The sequence below is a fragment of the Carica papaya genome, chromosome 3, assembly GCF_054855325.1.
Source record: "Carica papaya isolate Zhongbai chromosome 3, ASM5485532v1, whole genome shotgun sequence".
Classification (NCBI taxonomy): Eukaryota; Viridiplantae; Streptophyta; class Magnoliopsida; order Brassicales; family Caricaceae; genus Carica; species Carica papaya.
In genome coordinates this window covers 28,296,909-28,319,079 of record NC_142311.1, presented here as the reverse complement: position 1 = coordinate 28,319,079, position 22,171 = coordinate 28,296,909, and the positions used below count along the sequence as shown (strand labels likewise).

Sequence of the window (22,171 nt, the reverse complement as noted above, 5' to 3'; positions counted from 1 at the left end):
GCTAGATGTCTTATAGTTTTCTTTATACTTCTTTCATTTCTAGTATTTCCTTTAGAGAACTTATTCTTTGATATTATTTAGTACTTTTAAGTTATTGTGTAAGGGATATTAACTTAAATGTTTTATTTCGCTTCCGTACTCAGATTATTATATATATTTCCTTTTGAATTTCTGGAGCCGTTACAGATCGCCCACGTGGCTCCCCCCTGCGTGGCCTCCCACCTAAGTGCCTCTGCCACCTAGCGCGTCAAGGTTGGTCGGGGCTGCTGACCGCACATCTGACATGACACAATTTTTTTAAATTATATTTTAACCCTTGGTTTCTGATTTTTCTTTTAAAAATACCCCCAGAATCCAAATTTTCACCCCTTTTTTGCAAAATTATTTTTAATTTAATCCTTAACTAATTTTCCACCCTTTTTTTTATTATTATTATTATTATTTCATTAAATTAAATTAAAATAAAATAAAATAAATTCAATTCAATTAATAAATAATTATATTTATAAATAAAATAAAACAAATAAAAATTTAAATTTTGGGTGTTATACTTTTAGTCAAGCTCCTAGTGAGGTGTGTGAAGGAAATTGAAGCCATTCAGCTATAGAAAGAATTTTATATTTATTATTATAATTGGAAGTTCCCGTGTTGCACCTGTCTTTTTGCAGACGGGGCATTAAAAGTTACGCACGATCGGAGCCACGGTCTGCTAGTTCATTCGCATGCATGAGTCGCGAAACTAGGATATTTTGTTTAATATTTTTCATGCATTCATTTTTAGTCCACCACGTGATAAGAGTGTCATTACGAGGCTCTTAAAGAGTAGAACAACAAAAATAGATTTGCGGCGAGTGGTCTGTTCATTTGGGCATGATTCGTGGCGTAGGGGTATTTCGCTTGATATTCGAACTAGAAGCAGAAGTGTGGTGTGCACACACAGCGAAACAAATGATGGGATGGGGGTGGGATCATACCAGCACTAATGCACCGTATCCCATCAGAACTCCGCAGTTAAGTTTGCTTGGGCGAAAGTAGTACTTGGACGGATGACCTCTTGGAAAGTCCTCGTGTTGCATCCGTCTTTTTTACAAATGGGGCATTAAACATTATGTACGACTGGAGCCATGGTCTGCCCGTTCATTCACGAGCGTGAGCTATGGCAACGTGGCATTTCATTTAATATTTTTCGTGCATTCATTTATAGTCAATCACAAGATAAAAGTATCATTACGAGTATCTTAAATAGTAGAACAACTAAAACATAGATGCAGTAATCGGTCCGTTTATCTTGCCGTGAGTCGAGGCGGCGGGGCATTTCACTTAACATTAGAACTAGAAGTAAAGTTATGGTGTGCACGCACAGCGAAATAAATGATGGGAGGGGGGAGGGAAGGAGAAGGGTATATGTATTTGTAGCGTGGAATGGGACTGGTGGGATCATACCAGTTCTAATGCACCGTATCCCATCATAACTCTGCACTTAAGCGTGTTTGGGTGAGAGTAGTACTAGGATGAGGGACCTCCTAGGAAGTCCTCATGTTGCACCCATCTTTTTGTGGACGGTGCGTTAAACGTTACATGCGACTGGAGTCACAGACTACCAGTTCATTTGCCTGAGTGAGTCGCGGTGCCAGGGCATTTTGCTTAATATTTTTCATGCATTCATTTATTGTCCACCATGTGATAAGAGTGTCATTACGAGCATCTTAGATAGTAGAACAATAAAAAATGAGGTACGACGGGCAGTCCTTTAATCTGGGCATGAGTCGAGGCACCGAAGCATTTCACTTGATATTATAACTAAAAATAGATATGCAATGTGCGCGCACCGCGAAAAAAATGATGGGAGAGGGGAGGGAAGGAGAAGGGGTATATGTATTTGCAGCGTAGAATTGAAGGGATGCGATAATACCAACACTAATCCACTGGATCCCATCAGAACTCTGCTATTAAGCATGTTTGGGCAAGAGTAGTACTAGGATGGGTGACCTCATCGCAAGTCCTCGTGTTGCACCCATCTTTTTGCGGATGGAGTATTAAACGTTATACGCGATTAGAGCCACGGTTCACCGGTTCATTCATAAATATGAGTTGTAGCACCGAAGCATTTTGCTTTATCTTTTTTATGCATTTATTTATAGTCCACCGAGTGATAAGAGTGTCATTAAGAGCATCTTACATAGTAGAAAAATGAAAACATAGGTGTGATAGGCGGTCCATTCATTTGGTCGTGAGTTGAGCACCCAAGCATTTCGCTTGATATTATAACAAGCAGAGGTGCGGTGTGTGTGCACAACGAAACAAATGATGGGAGGAGAGAGGAAAGGAGAAGGGGTATATGTAAATACAGTGCAGAGTGGGACAAGTTCGATTATACCAGCACTAATGCACTGGATCCTATCAGAACTATGCAGTTAAGCATTCTTGGGCAAAAGTAGTACTAGGACGGGTGACCTCCTCAGAAGTCCTCGTGTTGCACCCTTCTTTTATGGATGGGGCATTAAATGTTACGCACCACTGGAGCCACGGTCCGTCGGTTCATTCACAAACGTGACTTGCAGCACCGGGCCATTTTATTTAGTATTTTTTGTGAATTTATTTATAGCCCACCACGTGACAAGAGTGTCATTACGAATATCTTACATAGTAGAAAAAGAAAAATAGAGGTGCGGCAGGCAAACATTCATCTAGGCGTGAGTTGAGGTATCGGGACATTTTGTTTGATATTAGAACTAGAAGGAGAGGTGCGATGTGCGCGCACAACAAAACAAATGATGGGAGGGGGAGGAAAGGAAAAGGGGTATATGTATTTGTAGTACAGAATAGGACAAGTGCGATCATACCTGCACAAATGCACCGTATCCCATCACAACTCCACAGTTAAGTGTACTTTAACGAGAATAGCACTAGGTTGGGTGACCTCTTAGGAAGTCCTCGTGTTGCACCGTTCATTTTACAGGCGGGGTGTTAAATGTTACATGGGACTGGAGCCACGGTCTGCCTGTTCATTCGCTAACGTGAGTCGTGGCATTGGAGAATTTTGCTTAATATATTTTGTGCATTAATTTAAAGCCAACCACATGATAAGAGTGTCATTATGAGTATCTTATATAGTAGAACAACGAAAACAAAGGTGCAACGAGTGGTCTGTTCATTTGGGCATGAGTCGAGACACTGGGGCATTTCACTTAATATCAGAGGTGTGGTGTGCGAACACAACGGAACAAATGATGGGAGGGTGAAGGGAAGGACAAGGGCTATATGTATTTGCAACGCAAAATTAGATGGGTGTGATCACACCAGCACTAATGCACCGGATCCCACCAGAACTCTGTTGTTATACGTACTTGTGCGAGAGTAGTACTAGGATGGGTAACGTCCTAGGAAGTCTTCATGTTCCACCTGTCTTTTTGCGTACGGGGCATTAAATGTTACACGCAGTCGAGACACAGTCTACCGGTTCAGTCGTCGGCATGAGTCACAGCGTAAGGAAATTTTTCTTAATATTTTTTGTGCATTCATTTATAGTCCATCACAAGATAAAAGTGTCATTACGATTATCTTACATAGTAGAATAGTGAAAATAGAGGTGCGGTAGGTGGTCCGTTCATCTGGGTGTGAGTTGAGATGCTGGGGCATTTCACTCTATATTAGAACTAGAAGTAAAGGTGCAGTGTACGCGCACAGCGAAATAAATGATGGGAGAGGGCAGGGAAGGAGAAGCGCATAATGGAAGAGGTGCGATCATACTAGCACAAACACACTAGATTCCATAAGAACTCTGCAGTTATGCGTGCTTGAGCGAGAGTAATACTAGGATGAGTGACCTCTTAGGAAGTTCTCATGTTGCACCCATCTTTTTGCAGAAGGGATGTTAAACGTTATGTTCGACCAGATCCACGGTCCGCCAATTCATTCTCTGGTGTGAGTCGCTGCGCCAGAGAATTTTGCTTAATATTTTTTGTGCATTCATTTATAATCCATAATGTGATGAGAGTGTCATTATGAGTATCTTACATAGTAGAACAACAAAAACAGAGGTGCGGCAAGTGGTTCGTTCATTTGAGCCTAAGTTAAGACGCTGGGACATTTCGCTTGATATTAAAACTAAAAGAAAAAGTATGGTGTGTGCACACAGTGAAACAAATGACTGGAGGGGGAGGGAAGGAGAAGGAGTATATGCATTTGCAGTGCGAAATAGGACGTGTACGATCATATCAGCACTAATGCGTCGGATCCCACCAGAACTCCGCAGCTAAGCGTGCTTGGGGGAGAGTATTATTAGGATTGATTACCTCTTGGGTAGTCCTCCTATTGCACCCGTCTTTTTATGGATGGAGTGTTAAACGTTACGTGCGACCGGAGACACGGTCTATTGGTTCAACTATCTTAGTACTACTCTCATCCAAGGACACTTAACTACAAAGTTCTTATGGGATTCGGTGCATTAATGCTGGTCTGATCGCACCCGTCAAACTCCACGTTACAAATACATCTGCCCCTTCTCCTTCCCTCTTCGCTCCAATCATTTGTATCACTGTACACTCACACCTCACCTTTGCTTCAACTTTTAATATCAAGCAAAATGCCCCAGCGCCTCGACTCACGCCCATATGAACGAATCGCCTACCGTACCTCTATTTTTGTTGTTATACTCTCTAAGATACTCGTAATGACACTTTTATCACACAGTGGACTATAATTAAATGCACAAAAAATATTAAGCAAACTACCTCGGGCCCGTGACTCACATTTGTAAATGAACTGACAGACCGTCGCTCCGATCCCGCGTAATGTTTAACGCCCTGTCTGCAAACAGAAGGGTGCAACACGAGGACTTCTGAGGAGATCACCCATCCTAGTACTACTCTTGCACAAGAACGCTTAACTACGGAGTTCTAATGGGATCTAATAAATTAGTCCTGGTATGATCCCACCAGTTCTATTTTACGCTGCAAATACATATACCCTTCTGCTTCCATCCCCCATCTCGTCATTTGTTTTGTTGTGCTCGCACACCGCACCTCTACTTCTAATTCTAATAAAGTGAAATGGAACGGGTGCCATCATACCAGCACTAATGCACCAGATCCTATCAGAACTCTACAGTTAATCATGCTTGGGAAAGAGTAGTACTAGGATGGGTGATCCTGGGAATTTCTAATGGTATACTCGTCATTTTGTTGATGTGGCATTAAATGTTACATGCAACCAGAGACATAGTGGCCCGGTTCATTCGCAAACATGAGTCACAATGCAATAATACAAACAATAATGCACCGGATCCCATCAGAACTCCGCAGTAAAGCATGTTTGGGTGAGAGTAGTACTAGGATGGGTGACCTCCTGGGAAGTTCTCATGTTGCATCGATCTTTTTGTGGACGCGACGTTAAACATTACGCGTGACGAAAGCCACAGTCCATCGGTGTGAGTCGTGGCGTCGGGGCATTTTGCTTAATATTTTTTGTGAATTCATTTATAGTCCACCACGTGATAAAAGTGTCATTATGAGCATCTTACATAGTAGAAAAATAAAAACAAAGGTGTGGTGGGTAGTCCGTTCATGGTAAGACAAATGATGGGAGGGGGGAGGGAAGGAAAAGGGGAACATGTATTTACAATGGGTAATAGAAAGGGTGCGATTATACTAGTACTAATGCACCGGAACCCATTAGAATTCTACAGTGAAGCGTGCTTAGTTGAGAGTAGTATTAGGATGTGTGACCTCTTTAGAAGTACTCGTGTTGCACTTGTTTTTTTGCACACGAGGCATTAAACGTTACACGTGACCGGAACTACGGTCTAGAACCACGGAACCATAGTCCCAAGACACTTTGCTTAAGATTCTTTGTGCATTCATTTAAAATCCACAACGTGATAAAAGTGTCATTATGAGCATCTTAAATAGTAGAACTACAAAAAAATGTGGTGCGGTGGGCGGTCTGTTATTCTGGCTGTGAGTCAAGCCACTGGGGTATTTTGCCTGATATTAAAATTAGAAGCAAAGATGAGGTGTGGGTGCACAGTGAAACAAATGAAGAGATGGGGGAGTAAAGAAGAAGGGTATATCTATTTAAAGTGCCAAATGGAATGGGTGTGATCATACCAGCACTAATTCATCGGATCCCATCAGAACTCCGTAGTTAAGTGTGCTCGGACAATAGTAGTACTAGGATGGGTGACCTCCTGAAAAGTCCTCGTATCGCACCCGTCTTTTTGTGGACAGGGCATTAAACATTACGTGTGACCAGAGACAAGGTCCACCAGTTCATTCGCTGATGTGAGTCCTAGCATCGGGGCATTTTGCTTAATCTTTTTTATGAATTCATTTATAGTGACCACTTGATAAGAGTGTCATTACGAACATCTTACATAATAGAAAAATGAAAAACGAGGTGCTGCGGGAGGTCTATTCATCTGGGCATGAGTCAAGATGCCATGGCATTTTGCATGATATTAGAATTAGAAGCAAAGGTGCACTGTGCGCACACAGCGAAACAAATGACAGGAGGGGGGAGGGAAGCAGAAGGGATATATGTATTTGCAGCACAAAATAGAACTGCTATGATTATTCCAGCATTAATTTACTGGATCTCATCAGAACTCCGTAGTTAAGCGTGTTTGGGCGAGAGTAGTGCTAGGATGGGTGACCTCCTAGGAAGTCCTCGTGTTGCACCCTTCTGTTTCCAGACGGGGCGTTAAACATTACACATGACCAGAGCGACGGTCTGTCGGTTCATTTGCAAACGTGAGTCACAGTGCGGGGATATTTTGCTTAATATTTTTCGTGCATTCAATTATAGTCCACCATGTGATAAGAGTGTCATTACGAGTATCTTAGATAGTAGAACAATGAAAATAGAGGTGTGGCGGGCGATCTGTTTATATGGGCGTGAGTCGAGGAGCTGGGGCATTTCGCTTGATATTAGAAATAAAAGTAGAGGTGCTATGTGCGCGCACAGCGAAACAAATGACGGGAGCAGGGAGGGAATGAGAAGGGGTATATGCATTTGTAGTGTGAAATGAGATGGGTGCGATCATACTAGCATTAATGAAACGGATCTTATCAGAACTCTATAGCTAAGCGTGCTTGGATAAGATTAGTACTAAGATGGGTGTCCTCCTAGGATGTTCTCGTGTTGCACCAGTCTTTTTGTGGACGAGGAGTTAAACGTTACGCGTAACTAGAGACACAGTCTACCGGTTAATTCACCAACGTGAGTAGCAGCGTCGGGGCATTTATTTCAATATTTTTCGTGCATTCATTTATAGTCCACCACGTGATAAGAGTGTCATTACAACTATCTTACATAGTAGAACAACGAAAAAAGAGATGCGACGGGTGGTCCGTTCAACTAGGCATGAGTCGAGGTGCCGGGACATTTTGCTTGATATTAGAACTAGAAGCAGAGGTGCGGTGTGCATGCACAACAAAACAAATGATTGGAGGGGGAAGGGAAGGAGAAGGGATAGATGTATTTGCAGCGCAGAATGGTATGGGTGCGATCATACCAGCACTAATCATCGTATCCCATCAGAACTCTACAGTTAAGTGTGCTTGGGCGAGAGTAGTACTAGGATGGGTATCCTCCTGAGAAGACCTCATGTTGCACCTATCTTTTTGAACAAAGGGCCTTAAACATTATGCACGACCAAAGCAACGTTTCATCGATTCATTTGCAAGCGTGACTCGCGGCACAAGGTTGCTTAATATTTTTTGTGCTTTCATTTATAGTCCACCACGTGATAAGAGTATTATTACGTGCGTTTTACATAGTAAAACAACGAAAATAGAGGAGTGGTGGGAAGTTCGTTCATTTTCGTGAGTCGAGGTGCCGGGTCATTTCACTTGATATTAGAACTGGAAGCAGAGCTGAGGTGTGCATGCACAGTGAAACAAATGATGGGAAGGGGGAGGGAATGAGAAGGGGCACATGCATTTGTAGTTCAGAATGGGACAGGTGCGATCGTAACAGCACTATTGCACCGGATCCCATCAAAACTCGCAACTAAGCGTGCTTGGGCGAGAGTAGTACTAAGATAGGTGACCTCTTGGGAAGTCCTCGTGTTGCACTTGTCTTTTCACGGATGGGAAAGCCACGGTCCGCCAGTTCATTTGCCAGCGTGAGTTGCAGCTCCGGGGCATTTGGCTTAATTTTTTGTGTATTCGTTTATAGTCCACCACATGAAAAGAGTGTTATTACGAGCATTTTAAATATTAGAACAATGAAAATAGAGGTGCGGCGGGCAATCCATTATGATGAGCATGAGTCGAGGCACTGGGGCATTTTGGTTGATATTAGAATTAAAAACAGAGGTGCGATCTACGCGCACATCGAAATAAATGATGGGAGAGGGGAGGAAAAGAGAAGGGGTATATGTATCTGCAGCGTGGAATGGGATGGGTGCGATCGTACCCGCATTAATGCGCCGGATCCCATAAGAACTCTGTAGTTAAGTGTGCTTGGGCGAGAGTAGTACTAAGATGGGTGATATCCTGAGAAGTCCTTGTATTGCACCCATCTTTTTGCGGATGGGGCTTTAAACATTATACGCAATTGGAGCCACGGTTCGTCGATTCATTTGTTAGCGTGAGTCGAGGCGCTGGGGTATTTTACTTAATATTTTTCATGAATTTATTTATAGTCCTCTACATGATAAGAGTTTCATTACGAATATCTCACATAATATAATAATGAAAAATGAGGTATGATAGGCAGTCTGTTTATCTGGGCGTGAGTCCACGCACCGGAGTATTTTGTTTGATATTAGAACTAGAAGTAGATGTGTGGTGTGAGCTCATAATGAAACCAATGATGGGGGGGGGAGGGAAGGAGAAAGGGCACATGCATTTGAAGAGCAGAGTGGGATAGGTTCGATCATACCAATACTAATGCACTGGATCCCATCAGAACTCCGTAGTTAAATGTGCTTGGGCGAGAGTAGTACTAGGATGGGTGACCTCCCAGGAAGTCCTCGTGTTGAACCCGCCTTTTTGCAGATGGGGTGCCAAGTGCTACGCGCGGCCGTACCAACTGTCCATTGGTTCATTCGTAAACATGAGTCGCAGCGTGAAAGTATTTTGCTTAATATTTTTTGTGCATTCATTTATAATTCACCACATGATCAGAGTGTCATTACAAGCATCTTACATAGTAGAAAAATAAAAAATGAGGGGCGCCGAGCAGTCCATTCATCTGGGCATAAGTCGAGGCACCGTGGCATTTCGCTTGATATTAGAACTAGAAGCAGCGGGGCGGTGTTCGCACACATCAAAGCAAATGACTGGAGGGGGGAGGGAAGGAGTAGGGGTACATGCATTTGAGTGCAAAATTTAAAAGGAGCGATCATACCAGCACTAATGCACAAGCTCCCATCAGAACTTCCCAGTTAAGCGTGGTTGGGCGAGAGTAGTAATATGATGGGTGACCTCCTAGAAAATTATTGTGTTGCAACCATCTTTTTGGGGAAGGGGTGTTAAACATTACAAGCTACTGGAGCCACGGTCTGTCGTTTCATTCATCGTGATAAGAGTGTTCTTACTAGCATCTTAACTAGTAAAACAACAAAAATAGATGTACAGTGGGCTATCTGTTCATCTAGGCGTGAGTCTAGGTATTTCGCTTGATATTAGAACTAGAAGTAGAGGTGAGTTGTGCGTGCACAAAGAAGCAAATAATGGGAGAGGGGAGGGAAGGAGAAGGAGCACATGTATTAGCAACGCGTAATGGAAGGGGTGCGATTATATCAGCACAAATGCACGGAAACCCATATGAATTTCATAGTTCAGCGTGCTTGGTTGAGAATAGTACTAAAATGGGTGACCTCTTTGGAAGTCCTCGTGTTGTACCTATTTTTTTGCACACGAGACATTAAACGTTACGCGCAATCAGAACCAAGGTCTGCTGGTTCATTAGCAAACATGAGTCGCGGCACCAAGGCAATTGCTTAATATTTTGTGTGCATTCATTTATAGTCCACCACATGATAAGAGTGTCATTACGAGCATCTTACATAGTAGAACAACAAAAATTGAGGTGCGACGGGCAGTCCGTTCATCTGGGCATGAGTCGAGCCGTCAGGGCTTTTCATATGATATTAGAATTAAAAGCAGAGGTGCAGTGTGTACGCACAGTGAAATAAATGACAGGAAGAGGAAGGGAAGGAGAAGGGGTATATGTATTTGAAGCACAAAGTGGAATGGGTGTGATAATACAAGCATTAATTCATCGGATCCCATTAGAACTCCGTAGTTAAGCGTGCTTGGGTGAGAGTAGTACTAGGATAGGTGACCTACTAGGAAGTCCTCGTGTTGCACCTTTCTTTTTGAAGAGGAGGCGTTAAACGTTATGCAAGACTAGAACAATGGTCAGCCGGTTCATTCGCAAAAGTGAGTCACGATGCTGGGACATTTTGTTTAATATTTTTTATGCATTCAATTATAGCCCACCACGTGACAAGAGTGTCATTACGTGTATCTTACATAGTAAAACAATGAAAATAGATGTGCGGTGGGCAATCCGTTCATATGGGCGTTAGTCAAGGTGCCGGGACATTTAACTTAATATTAGAACTAGAAGCAGATGTGAGGTGTGCTCGTACAGTGATACAAATGATGGGAAGGGGGAGGGAAGGAGAAGTGGCACATGCATTTGCAGTGTAAAATGGGACAGGTGTAATTAAACAACCACTACTACACCAAATCCCATGTGAACTCTGCAGTTAAGTGTGCTTGGGTGAGAGTAGTAGTAAGATGGTTGACCTCCTGGGAAGTCCTCGCGTTGCACCCGTCTTTTTACTGACGGGGCGTTAAACGTTACGCGCGACTGAAGACACAGTCCACCGATTCTTTCGCCAGTAAGAGTCGTCGCGTAGGGGCATTTTATTTAATATTTTTTGTGCATTCATTTATAGTTCACCTCGTGATAAGAGTGTCATTACGAGTATATGCCTTTGTAGCACAAAATGAGATGGGTGCGATCATACCAGTACTAATGCACCGGATTCCATCATAACTCGCAGCTAAACGTGCTTGGGCGAGAGTAGTACTATGGGTGACCTCCTAGGAAGTCATTGTGCTACATCTGTCTTGTTGTGGATGGGGCATTAAACGTTACATGCGATCGGAGCTACGATCCCCCGGTTCATTCGCTGGTATGAGTCATGGTGTTGGGGCATTTTTCTTCATATCTTTTATGCATTCATTTATAGTTCACCACATGGTAAAAGTGCCATTATGAGCATCTTAAATAGTAGAAAAATGAAAACAAAGGTGCAACAGGAAGTCCGCTCATCTGGGCGTGAATCGAGGCACTAGGGCATTTCGCTTGATATTAGAACTAAAAGCAGAGGTGAGGTGTACATGCACAACGAAGCAAATGATAGGACGAGGGAGGGAAGCAGAAGGTGCACATGCATTCGCAGCACAAAATGATATGGGTGCGATCATACCAGAACTAATACAACGGATCCCATCAGAACTCCGCAATTATACGTGTTTGGGCAAGAGTAGTACTAGGATGGGCGACCTCCTGGGAAGTCCTCATGTTGCACTTGTCATTTTGCGGACGGGGCATTAAATGTTATGTGCGACCGGAGACATGATACGCTGGTTCATTCGCCAGCGTGAAGTCGCGGTGCCAGGGCATTATGCTTAATATTTTTCATGCAATCATTTATAGTCCATCGTGTGATTAGAGTGTTATTATGACTATCTTAAATAGTAAAACAATGAAAACAGAGGTACGGCAAGCGGTCCGTTCATCTGGGGGTTAATCGAGGCGCTGAGACATTTTTTTTGACATTAGAACTAGAAGTAGATGTGTGGTGTGCGCCCACAGCAAAAAAAATGATGGGAGTGGGGAGGAAAAGAGAAGGGGTATATTTATATGCAGCACGGAATGAGACGGGGGCCGTCATAATAGCACTAATGCACTGTATCTCATCATAACTTTGCAGTTAAACATGCTTGGGCGAGAGTAGTACTAAGATGGGTGACCTCCTAGGAAGTTTTCATGTTACACCCATTTTTTTTTGCGAACGGGGTATTAAACGTTTAGTGCGACCGGAGACACAATCTGCAGTTCATTCGCCAGTGTGAGTAGCGGCGTCGGAGCATTTATCTTAATATTTTTTGTGCATTCATTTATAGTCCACCATGTAATAAGAGTGTTATTACGACCATCTTACATAATAGAACAATGAAAATAGAGGTGCAACGGGTAGTCCGTTCATCTGGGTGCTAGTCGAGGCGTTGGGGCATTTCACTTTATATTACAACTAGAAGCAAAGGTGAGGTGTGCACGCACAGTGAAACAAATGATGGGAGAAGGGAGGGAAGGAGAAGGAGCACATGCATTTGCAGCGCGAAATGGGACGGATGCGATCATACCAGCACTAATGCACCGGATCCCACCAGAACTCCGTCGTGTAGCGTGCTTGGGGGAGAGTAGTACTATGATGGGTGACTCCTAGGAAGTCCTCGTGTTATATCCGTCTTTTTCTGGACAAGATGTTAAACATTATATGCGACCAGAGACATGGTCTGCCGGTTCATTCACCGATATGAGTCGCGGCGCCAGGATATTTTGCTTAATATTTTTCGAGCATTCATTTATACTCCATCACTAGATAAGAGTGTCATTACAAGTATCTTACATAATAGAACAATGAAAACTGAGGTACGGCGGGCAGTCCATTAATTTGGGCATGAGTTGAGGCACGGGGGCAATTCGCTTGATATTAAAACTAGAAGTAAAGGTGAGGTGTGCGCACATAGTGAAACAAATGATTGGAAGGGGTAGGGAAGGAGAAATGGCACATGCATTTGCAACGCAAAGTGAGACGGGTTCGATCGTACCAGTACTAATGCTTCGGATCCCATCAGAACTCCACAGTTAAACGTGCTTGGACAAGAGTAGTACTAAGATGGGTGACCTCCCAGGAAGTCCTTGTGTTGTACCCATCTTTTTGCAGACGAAGAACGTTATGTGCGACCATAGCCACGGTCTAGCAGTTCATTTGCAAACGTGAGTCACGGCACCAGGGAATTTTGCTTAATATTTTTCGTGCATTCATTTATAGTCCACCACGTGATAAGAATGTCATTACAAGTATCTTACATAGTATAACAACGAAAAACAAGGTACAGGGGGCAGTCCATTCATCTTGGCGTGAGTTGAGACGCTGTGACATTTTACTTGATATTAAAACTAGAAGCAGAGGTACAGTTTGTGGGCACATCAAAACAAATGATGGAAGGGGGGAGGAGAGTAGGGGTACATGCATTTGAGCTCAAAATTGGAAGGGTGCGATCATACCAAAAGTAATGCATTGTATCCCATAAAAACTCCCCAGTTAAACGTGGTTGGGCAAACGTAATACTAAGATGGGTGACCTCCTAGGAAATCCTCATGTTGCACCCATCGTTTTAAGGAGAGGCGTTAAATGTTACGCACGACCGGAGCCACGGTCCGCTATTTCATTCATCATGATAAAAGTGTCCTTACTAGCATATTAAATAATAGAACAAAAAAAACAAATGTACAGCGAACTGTTCATTCATCTGGGCGTGAATCGAGGTGCCGTGACATTTCGCTTGATATTAGAACTAGAAGCAGATGTGCGGTGCGCGCGCACATCAAAATAAATGATGGGAGGGGGGAGGGAAGGAGTAGTGGTACATGTATTTGAGTGCAAAATTTGAAGGGTGCAATCATACCAAATGTAATGCATCAGATCCCATCATAACTCCCCAGTTAAGCGTGCTTGGGCGAGAGTAATACTAAGATGGGTGATCTCTTGAGAAATTCTCGTATTGCACCCATCTTTTTGGGGACGGGGCGTTAAACGTTACCCCCGACTAGAGCCATAGTCTACCAGCGTGAATAAAGGCACCGGGGTATTTTACTTAATATTTTATGTTCATTCTTATATAGTCTACCACATGATAAGAGTATAATTACGATTATTTTACATAGTAAAACAATGAAAAATGAGGTTTGATGGGTGGTCCGTTGATCTGGGTGTGAGTCGAGTCGTCGGGGCATTTCACTTGATATTAGAACAAGAAACAGAGGTGTGGTTTTTACGCAAAGTGAAACAAATGATGGGTGGGGGGAGTAACAGAAGAGGGGTATATTTATTTACAGCATAGAATGGAACAGGTGCAATCATACCAACACTAATGCACTGGATCCCATCAGAACCCCACAGTTAAGTGTGCTTAGGCAAGAGTAGTACTACACGGGTGTGACCTCCTACAAAGTACTCATTTTCCACCTGTCTTCTTGCGAACGGGGCATTAAATGTTATGCGTGACTGGAGCCACAGTCCACCGGTGTGAGTCGCAGTGCTTGAGTATTTTGCTTAATATTTTTCGTGTATTCATTTATAGTCCACCACATGATAAGATTTTCATAACGAGTATCTTACATAGTAGAACAATGGAAACAGAGGTGCAGCAGGAAGTCCGTTCATCTTGGCGTGAGTCGAGGCACCGGGGTATTTCCCTCTATATTAGAACTAAAAGCAGAGGTGCGATGTGCGCACATAGCGAAACAAATGATGGTAGGGGTGAGGGAAGGAGAAGGAGTATATGTATTTGCAGTGCGAAATGGAACATGTGCGATCATACTAGCACCAATTCACTGGATCCCATCAGAACTCTGCAATTAGGCGTGCTTTGGCAAGAGTACTACTAGGATGGGTGACCTCCTGGGGAATTTCGCATGAGTTGAGACACCGGGGCATTTTGCATGATATTAGAACTAGAAGAAGAGGTGAGGTATGCGTGCACAACGAAATAAATGATGGGAAGGGGGAGGGAAGGGGAAGGGGCACATGCATTTGTAGCACGGAATCGGTCAGGTGCGATTGGACCAGCACTAATGCACCTAACCCTATAAGAACTCTGCAGTTAAATGTCCTTGGATGAGAGTAGTACTAAGATGGTTGACCTCTTAAGAAGTCCTCGTGTTGCATCTATTTTTTTATACACGAGGAATTAAACATTACGTGCGACTAGAACCACAAACCGCAAGTTTATTCGCAAATGTGAGTTGTGACGACAAGGCATTTTGTGTAATATTTTTCATACATTTATTTATCGTCCATCACGTGATAAGAGTGTCATTACGAGCAACTTACATAGTAGAAAAATAAAAAAACGAGGTGCGGCGGATGGCCCATTCATCTTTGCGTGAGTGGAGCCGCCGGGGTATTTTATTTGATATTATAACTAGAAGCAGAGGTGCGGTGTGCGCGCATAGCGAAATAAATGACGGGAGGGGAGAGGGAGAAGGGGTATATGTATTTGCATCGCAAAATAGAACGGGTGAGATCATACCAGCACTAATTCATCGGATCCCATCAAAACTCCCAAGTGAAGCGTGTTTGACCGAGAGTAGTACAAGGATGGGTGACCTCCTGGAAAGTCCTCATGTTACATCCTTCTTTTTGTAGATGGGGCGTTAAATGTTATGCGTGACCGGAGCGATGGGTCGCCGGTTCATTCTTAAACATGAGTCACAATACTGGGGCATTTTACTTAATATTTTTCTTACATTTAATTATAGTCCATCACGTGATAAGAGTGTTATTATGAGTATCTTACATAGTAGAACAATAAAAACAAAGGTGCAGCGGTCCATCCATTCACATGGGCATGAATTGAGGTGCCAAGGCATTTCGCTTGATATTATGACTAGAAGCAGAGGTGAGGTGTGCGCGCACAGCGAAACAAATGACGGTAGGGGTAGGGAAGGAGAAGGGTATATGTATTTACAGTGCAAACTAGAACAGGTGCGATCATACAAGCACTAATTTACCAGATCCTATTAGAACTTCGTAGTTAAGCGTGTTTGGGTAAGAGTAGTACTAGGATGGTGGACCTCATGGGAAGTCCTCGTGTTGCACCATTTGTTTTACAGATAGGGCGTTAAAAATTACCCGGGACCGAAGCGACGATCTGCTAGTTCATTCGCAAATGTGAGTAACGGCGCTGGGGCATTTTACTTAATATTGTTTGTGCATTCAATTATAGCCCACCATTGTGATAAGAGTTTCATTTCGAGTATCTTACATAGTAGAACAATAAAAACAAAGGTGCGGTGGGCGATCCGTTCATATAAGCATGAGTCGAGGTACCGGTGCATTTCGCTTGATAGTAGAACTAGAAGTAGAGGTGAGGTGTGCACGCACATCGAAGAAATTGATGGGAGGGGGGAAGGGAAGGAGAAGGGGCAGATGCATTTGTAGTGCGAAATGGGATGGGTGTGATCAGACAAGCACTAATGCACCGAATCTCATAAGAACTCTGCAGTTAAGTGTCCTTAGGTGAGAGTAGTACTAAGATGGTTGACCTCCTGGGAAGTCCTCGTGTTGCACCTATTTTTTTGCACACAAGGCATTAAATCTTACGCGCGACTGGAACTACACTCCGTAGGTTCATTCCTAAATGTGAGTCACGGCACCGGGATATTTCGCTTAAAATTTTTCGAGCATTCAATTATAGCCCACAATGCGATAAGAGTGTCATTACGAGTATCTTATATAGTAAAAAAATAAAAAACGAGGTGCGACAAACGGTCCATTCATCTTGGCATGAGTTGAGCCACCAGGATATTTCGTTTGATATTAGAATTAGAAGCAGAGGTGCAATGTGCGCGCACAGCGAAACAAATGACGGGAGGAGGGAAGAAATGAGAAGGGTATATGTATTTGTAGAATGAAATGGAATAAGTGTGATCATACTAGCACTAATTCACCGGATCCCATCAAAATTCTGTAGTTAAGCGTGCTTAGGCGAGAATAGTACTAGGATGGGTTACCTCCTAGGAAGTCGTCGTGTTGTACCCTTTTTTTTTACATACAACGTTAAACATTGCACAGGACCGGAGCGATGGTCCTCCGGTTCATTCGCAAACATGAGTAACAGTGCCGGGACATTTTACTTAATATTTTTCATTCATTCAATTATAACCCACCACGTGGTAAGAGTACCATTACGAGTATATTACATAGTAGAATAATGAAAACAGAGGTGCGACGGGCGATCTCATTCATATGGTCGTGAGTCGAGGCACCGGGACGTTGGACGTTATGCGTGACCGGAGCCACGGCCCACTGGTTCATTCGCAAATGTGAGTCACGGCGTTGGGGCATTTTGCTTAATATTTTTCATGCATTCAATTATAGCCCACCACGTGATAAAAGTGTCATTACGAGCATCTTACATAGTATAACAACGAAAACGGTCCGCCTAGAATATATGTAAGATACTCGTAATAACACTCTTATATATAATTTTTCTCCTTCTTTCCCTCCTCCCATCATTTGTTTCGCTGTGCGCGCACACCTCACCTCTGCTTCTAGTTCTAATATCAAGTGAAATGCCCCGGTGCCTCGACTCATGCCCATATGAACGGATCGCCTGCCACACCTCTGTTTTTATTGTTCTACTATGTAAGATGCTTGTAATAACAATCTTATCCTGTGATGGGCTTTAATTGAATGCATAAAAAATATTAAGCAAAATGCCCCGGTGCCATGACTCATGTTTGCGAATGAACTGGCGGACCGTTGCTCCAGTCCTGCGTAACGTTTAATGCCCCGTCTGCAAAAAGAATGGTGCAATAGAAGGACTTCCCAAGAGGTCACCCATCCTAGTACTACTCTTGCCCAAAAATGCTTAACTACGAAGTTCTGATGGGATCCGGTAAATTAGTACTGGTATGATCGCACTCATTCCATTTCATGCTGCAAATAGATATACCCCTTTTCTTTCCCTCCCCCCTCCCGTCATATTACAATGTATGTAAGATCATACATGCACTTGGAGTGCGGTTTAGCTGCGGAGTTCTGATGGAATCCAGTGCATTAGCGCTGGTATGATTGCACTCGTTCCATTCTGTGCTGCAAATATATGCGCCCCTTCTCCTTCCCTCCCCCCTGCCATCATTTGTTTCCCTCTACTTCTAGTTCTAATATCAAGCAAAATTTCTCGGCAGATGTCTAAATAAATGAACCACCTGTCGTACATTTGTTTTTGTTGTTTTATTAATTAAGATGCTCATAATGATACTCTTATCATGTGGTGGACTACAAACGAATGCACTAAAATATTAAGCAAAATGCCCCGGTGCCGTGACTCACGTTTGCGAATGAACTGGTGGACCGTTGCTCCGGTCCCGCGTAACATTTAATTCCCCGTCTGTAAAAAGAAGGGTGCAACACAAGAACTTCCCAAGAGGTCACTGATCTAGTACTACTCTCGCCCAAAAATGCTTAAGTGTGAAGTTCTGATGGGATCCGTTTAATTAGTGCTGGTATGATCGCACTCATTCCATTTCACACTGCAAATATATAAACCTTTTTTTTCCCTCCCCTTTCCCGTCATATTACAATGTATGTAAGATCATACATGCACTTGTAGCGCGGTTTAGCTGCGGAATTTTGATGGGATCCAGTGCATCGGTGCTGGTATGATCGCACCCGTTCCATTCTGTGCTGCAAATACATGCGCCCCTTCTCCTTCCCTCCCCCCTGCCATCATTTATTTCACTATGCGCGCACACCGCACATCTGCTTCTAGTTCTAATATCAAGCAAAATTTCTCTGCAGATGCCCAGATAAACGGATCACCTGTCGTACCTCAGTTTTTGTTGTTCTACTGATTAAGATGCTCATAATGACACTCTTATCATGTGGTGGACTATAAATGAATGCACTAAAAATATTAAGGTGCATTAGTACTGGTATAATCGCACCCCTTCCATTACCCATTGCAAATACATGTGCCCCTTCTCCTTCTCTCCCCCCTCCCATCATTTGTTTCACCGTGCACGCACACTTCACCTCTTCTTCTAGTTTTAATATCAAGCGAAATGCCCCAGCGCCAAGACTCACGCCCAGATGAATGGACCACCCACCACAACTTTATTTTTATTTTTCTGCTATGTAAGATGCTTGTAATGACACTTTTATCACATGGTGGACTATAAATGAATTCACAAAAAATATTAAGCAAAATACCCCAGCGCCGCAACTCACACCGATGGACTGCGGCTTTGGTCACGTGTAATGTTTAACGTTGCGTCCGCAAAAAGACTTGTGAAACATGAGGACCTCCCAGGAGGTCACCCATCCTAGTACTACTCTCGCCCAAACACACTTACTGCGGAGTTCTGATGGGATCCGGTGCGTTAGTGTTTGTATGATCGCATCATGACTCGTGTTTGCGAATGAACTGGCAGACTGTGTCTCCAGTCGCGCTTAACATTTAATGCCCCATCCATAAAATGACGAGTACAACATGAGGAATTCCCAAGATCACCCATCCTGGTACTACTCTCGCCCAAGCATGATTAACTGTAGAGTTCTTATAGGATCTGGTGCATTAGTGCTGGTATGATGGCACCGGTTCTATTTCACTTGATATTAGAATTATAAGTAGAGGTGCAGTGTGCGCGCACAAGAAAATAAATGACGGGATAGGGGAGGGAAGCAGAAGGGGTATATGTATTTGCAGCGTGAAATAAAACTGGTGGGATCATACCAACACTAATTTACTAGATCCCATCAGAACTCCATAGTTAAGCGTGCTTGGGCGAGAGTAGTACTAGGATGCGGCGTTAGACGTTATGCACGACTAGAGCCACAATCTGCCAGCGTGAGTAATGGTGCCGGGGCATTTTACCTAATATTTTTCGTGCATTCATTTATATTCCACCACGTGATAAGAGTGTAATTACGACTATTTTACATAGTAGAACAATGAAAAATGAGGTTCGGCGGTTGGTCCGTTCATTTGGGCAAGAGTCAAGTCTCCGGGGCATTTCGCTTGATATTAGAATAAGAAGTAGGAGTGCGCTTTTTGCACACAGCAAAATAAATAACGGGAACGGGAAAGAAAAGAGAAGGGGAATATGTATTTGTAGTGCAGAATCGAACAAGTTCGATCATACCAACACTAATGCATCGGATCCCTTCAAAACCCCACCATTAGGCGTGTTTGGGCGAAAGTAATACTAGCATGGGTGTGACCTCCCTAAAAGTCCTCGTTTTGCAACCGTCTTTTTGTGAATAGGGGGTTAAACGTTACATGCGATTGGAGCCACAGACCATCGACGTGAGTTGCAGCGCTGGGGTATTTTTCTTAATATTTTTTGTGCATTTATTTATTTTTCACCACGTGATAAGAGTGTCATTACAAGTATCTTACATAGTAGAAAAATGAAAACATAGGTATGGTAGGCGGTTCATTCATCTGGGGGTGAATCGAGGAGCTAGAGTATTTCACTCTATATTAAAATTAGAAGCAGAGGTGCAGTGTGCACGCACAGCAAAATAGATGACAAGAGTGGGTAAGGAAGGAGAAGAGGTATATGTATTTGATGCATCAAATGGAACGGGTCCATCATACCTGCATTAATGCACCAGATCCTATCAGAACTTCGTAGTTAATCGTGTTTGGCCGAGAGTAGTACTAGGATGGGTGACCTCCTTCGAAGTCCTCGTGATGCACCCATCTTTTGGCGGATGGGGCGTTGAACGTTACTCATGACTGGAGCTACGCTCTGTCGGTTCATTCGACGGCATGAGTCGTGTCGCTGAGGCATTTTATTTTTTCTTTTTCATGCAATCATTGATAGTCTACCACGTGATAAGAATGTCATTATGAGCATCTTACATAGTAGAACAACAAAAAAAGAGGTGCGACAGGCACTCCATTCTTTTGGGCATGAGTTGAGGTGCTGGGGCATTTTGTTTGATATTAGAACTAAAAGTAGAGGTGGGGTGTGCATACACATCAAAACAAATGATGGAAGGGGGGAAGAAGGAGTAAGGGTACATGCATTTGAGCACAGAATGGGATGGGTGTGATCATAGCAGCACTGCTGCACTGGATCCCATCAGAACTCAAAGCTAAGCGTGCTTGGGTAAGAGTAGTACTAAGATAGGTGACCTCCTATGAGGTCTTCGTGTTGCACGAGTCTTTTTGTGGGCAGGGGGTTAAACGTTACGCGAGACTAGAGCTGTGGTCCGCCAGATCATTAGCCGACGTGAGTCACGACGCAGGGACATTTTGCTTAATATTTTTCGTGTATTCATTTATAGTCTACCACATAATAAGAGTGTCATTACAATTATCTTAATTAGTAGAACAACAAAAACAGAGGTACAGCAGGCAGTCCGTTCATCTAGGCTTCAGTCGAGGTGACAGGGCATTTCACTTGATATTAAAACTAGAAAAAGAAGTAAGGTGTCTACAGACAGCGAAATAAATGATAGGAGGGGGGAGGGAAGGAGAACAGGTCTATGCATTAACAGCAAAAAATGGGATGGGTGCGATCATACCAGCACTAATGCACTGGATCCCATCAGAACTTGCAGCTAAGCGTGCTTGGGTGAGAGTGGTACTATCGGTGACCTCCTGGGAAATCTTTGTGTTGCATCCATCTTGTTGTGGATAGGGCGTTAAACGTTACACACAATCAGAGCCATGGTCCACCGGTTCATTCGCTGGCGTGAGTCATGGTGCTAGGGCATTTTGCTTAATATTTTTCGTGCATTCATTTATAATCCATCACATGATAAAAGTGACATCACGAGAATCTTAAATAGTAGAAAAATAAAAACAAAGGTGCGGAGGGTGGTCTGTTCATCTGGGCGTGAGTCGAGGCGCTAAGGCATTTTGTTTGATATTAGAACTAGAAGTAAAGGTGAGGTGGGTGTGCACAATGAAACAAATGATAGGACGAGGGAGGGAAGCAAAAGGGGCACATGCATTAGCAGTGCAGAATGATACGGGTGCGATAATACCAAAACTAATGTACCAGATCCCATCAGAACTCCATAGTTATCCGTGCTTGGGCGAGAGTAGTACTAGGATGGGTGACCTCATGGGAAGTCCTCGTGTTGCACCTGTCTTTTTGTGGATGGGGTGTTAAATGTTACGCGCGACCAGAGATATAATCTGTCGATTCATTCACAGACGTGAGTCGCGTCACCAAGACATTTTGCTTTTTATTTTTCTTGCATTCATTTATAATCCACCATGTGATAAGAGCGACATTACGAGTATCTTACTTAGTAGAATAATGAAAAAATAGGTGCGGTAGGCGCTCCGTTCTTCTAGGTATGAGTTAAGGCGTCGGGGCATTTTTCTTG

General features: G+C 43.3%; 13 pseudogenes; 11 read left to right on the top strand and 2 right to left on the bottom strand.

Moving 5' to 3' along the window:
• The first annotated feature begins 960 nt into the window (after positions 1 to 960).
• LOC148267582 (5S ribosomal RNA) lies at positions 961 to 1,079 on the top strand (annotated as a pseudogene).
• Positions 1,080 to 5,252: 4,173 nt separating this feature from the next.
• LOC148267581 (5S ribosomal RNA) lies at positions 5,253 to 5,371 on the top strand (annotated as a pseudogene).
• Positions 5,372 to 6,093: 722 nt separating this feature from the next.
• Positions 6,094 to 6,212, top strand: LOC148267580 (5S ribosomal RNA; annotated as a pseudogene).
• A 1,287-nt stretch (positions 6,213 to 7,499) lies between these two features.
• LOC148267579 (5S ribosomal RNA) lies at positions 7,500 to 7,617 on the top strand (annotated as a pseudogene).
• A 787-nt stretch (positions 7,618 to 8,404) lies between these two features.
• On the top strand, positions 8,405 to 8,523 carry LOC148267578 (5S ribosomal RNA; annotated as a pseudogene).
• A 349-nt stretch (positions 8,524 to 8,872) lies between these two features.
• Positions 8,873 to 8,991, top strand: LOC148267577 (5S ribosomal RNA; annotated as a pseudogene).
• Positions 8,992 to 10,203: 1,212 nt separating this feature from the next.
• LOC148267576 (5S ribosomal RNA) lies at positions 10,204 to 10,322 on the top strand (annotated as a pseudogene).
• A 1,116-nt stretch (positions 10,323 to 11,438) lies between these two features.
• On the top strand, positions 11,439 to 11,557 carry LOC148267575 (5S ribosomal RNA; annotated as a pseudogene).
• Positions 11,558 to 12,846: 1,289 nt separating this feature from the next.
• Positions 12,847 to 12,965, top strand: LOC148267574 (5S ribosomal RNA; annotated as a pseudogene).
• Positions 12,966 to 16,739: 3,774 nt separating this feature from the next.
• Positions 16,740 to 16,858, top strand: LOC148267573 (5S ribosomal RNA; annotated as a pseudogene).
• Positions 16,859 to 17,626: 768 nt separating this feature from the next.
• LOC148267572 (5S ribosomal RNA) lies at positions 17,627 to 17,745 on the bottom strand (annotated as a pseudogene).
• A 1,363-nt stretch (positions 17,746 to 19,108) lies between these two features.
• LOC148267571 (5S ribosomal RNA) lies at positions 19,109 to 19,226 on the bottom strand (annotated as a pseudogene).
• Positions 19,227 to 21,809: 2,583 nt separating this feature from the next.
• Positions 21,810 to 21,928, top strand: LOC148267570 (5S ribosomal RNA; annotated as a pseudogene).
• The last annotated feature ends 243 nt before the right edge of the window (positions 21,929 to 22,171 follow it).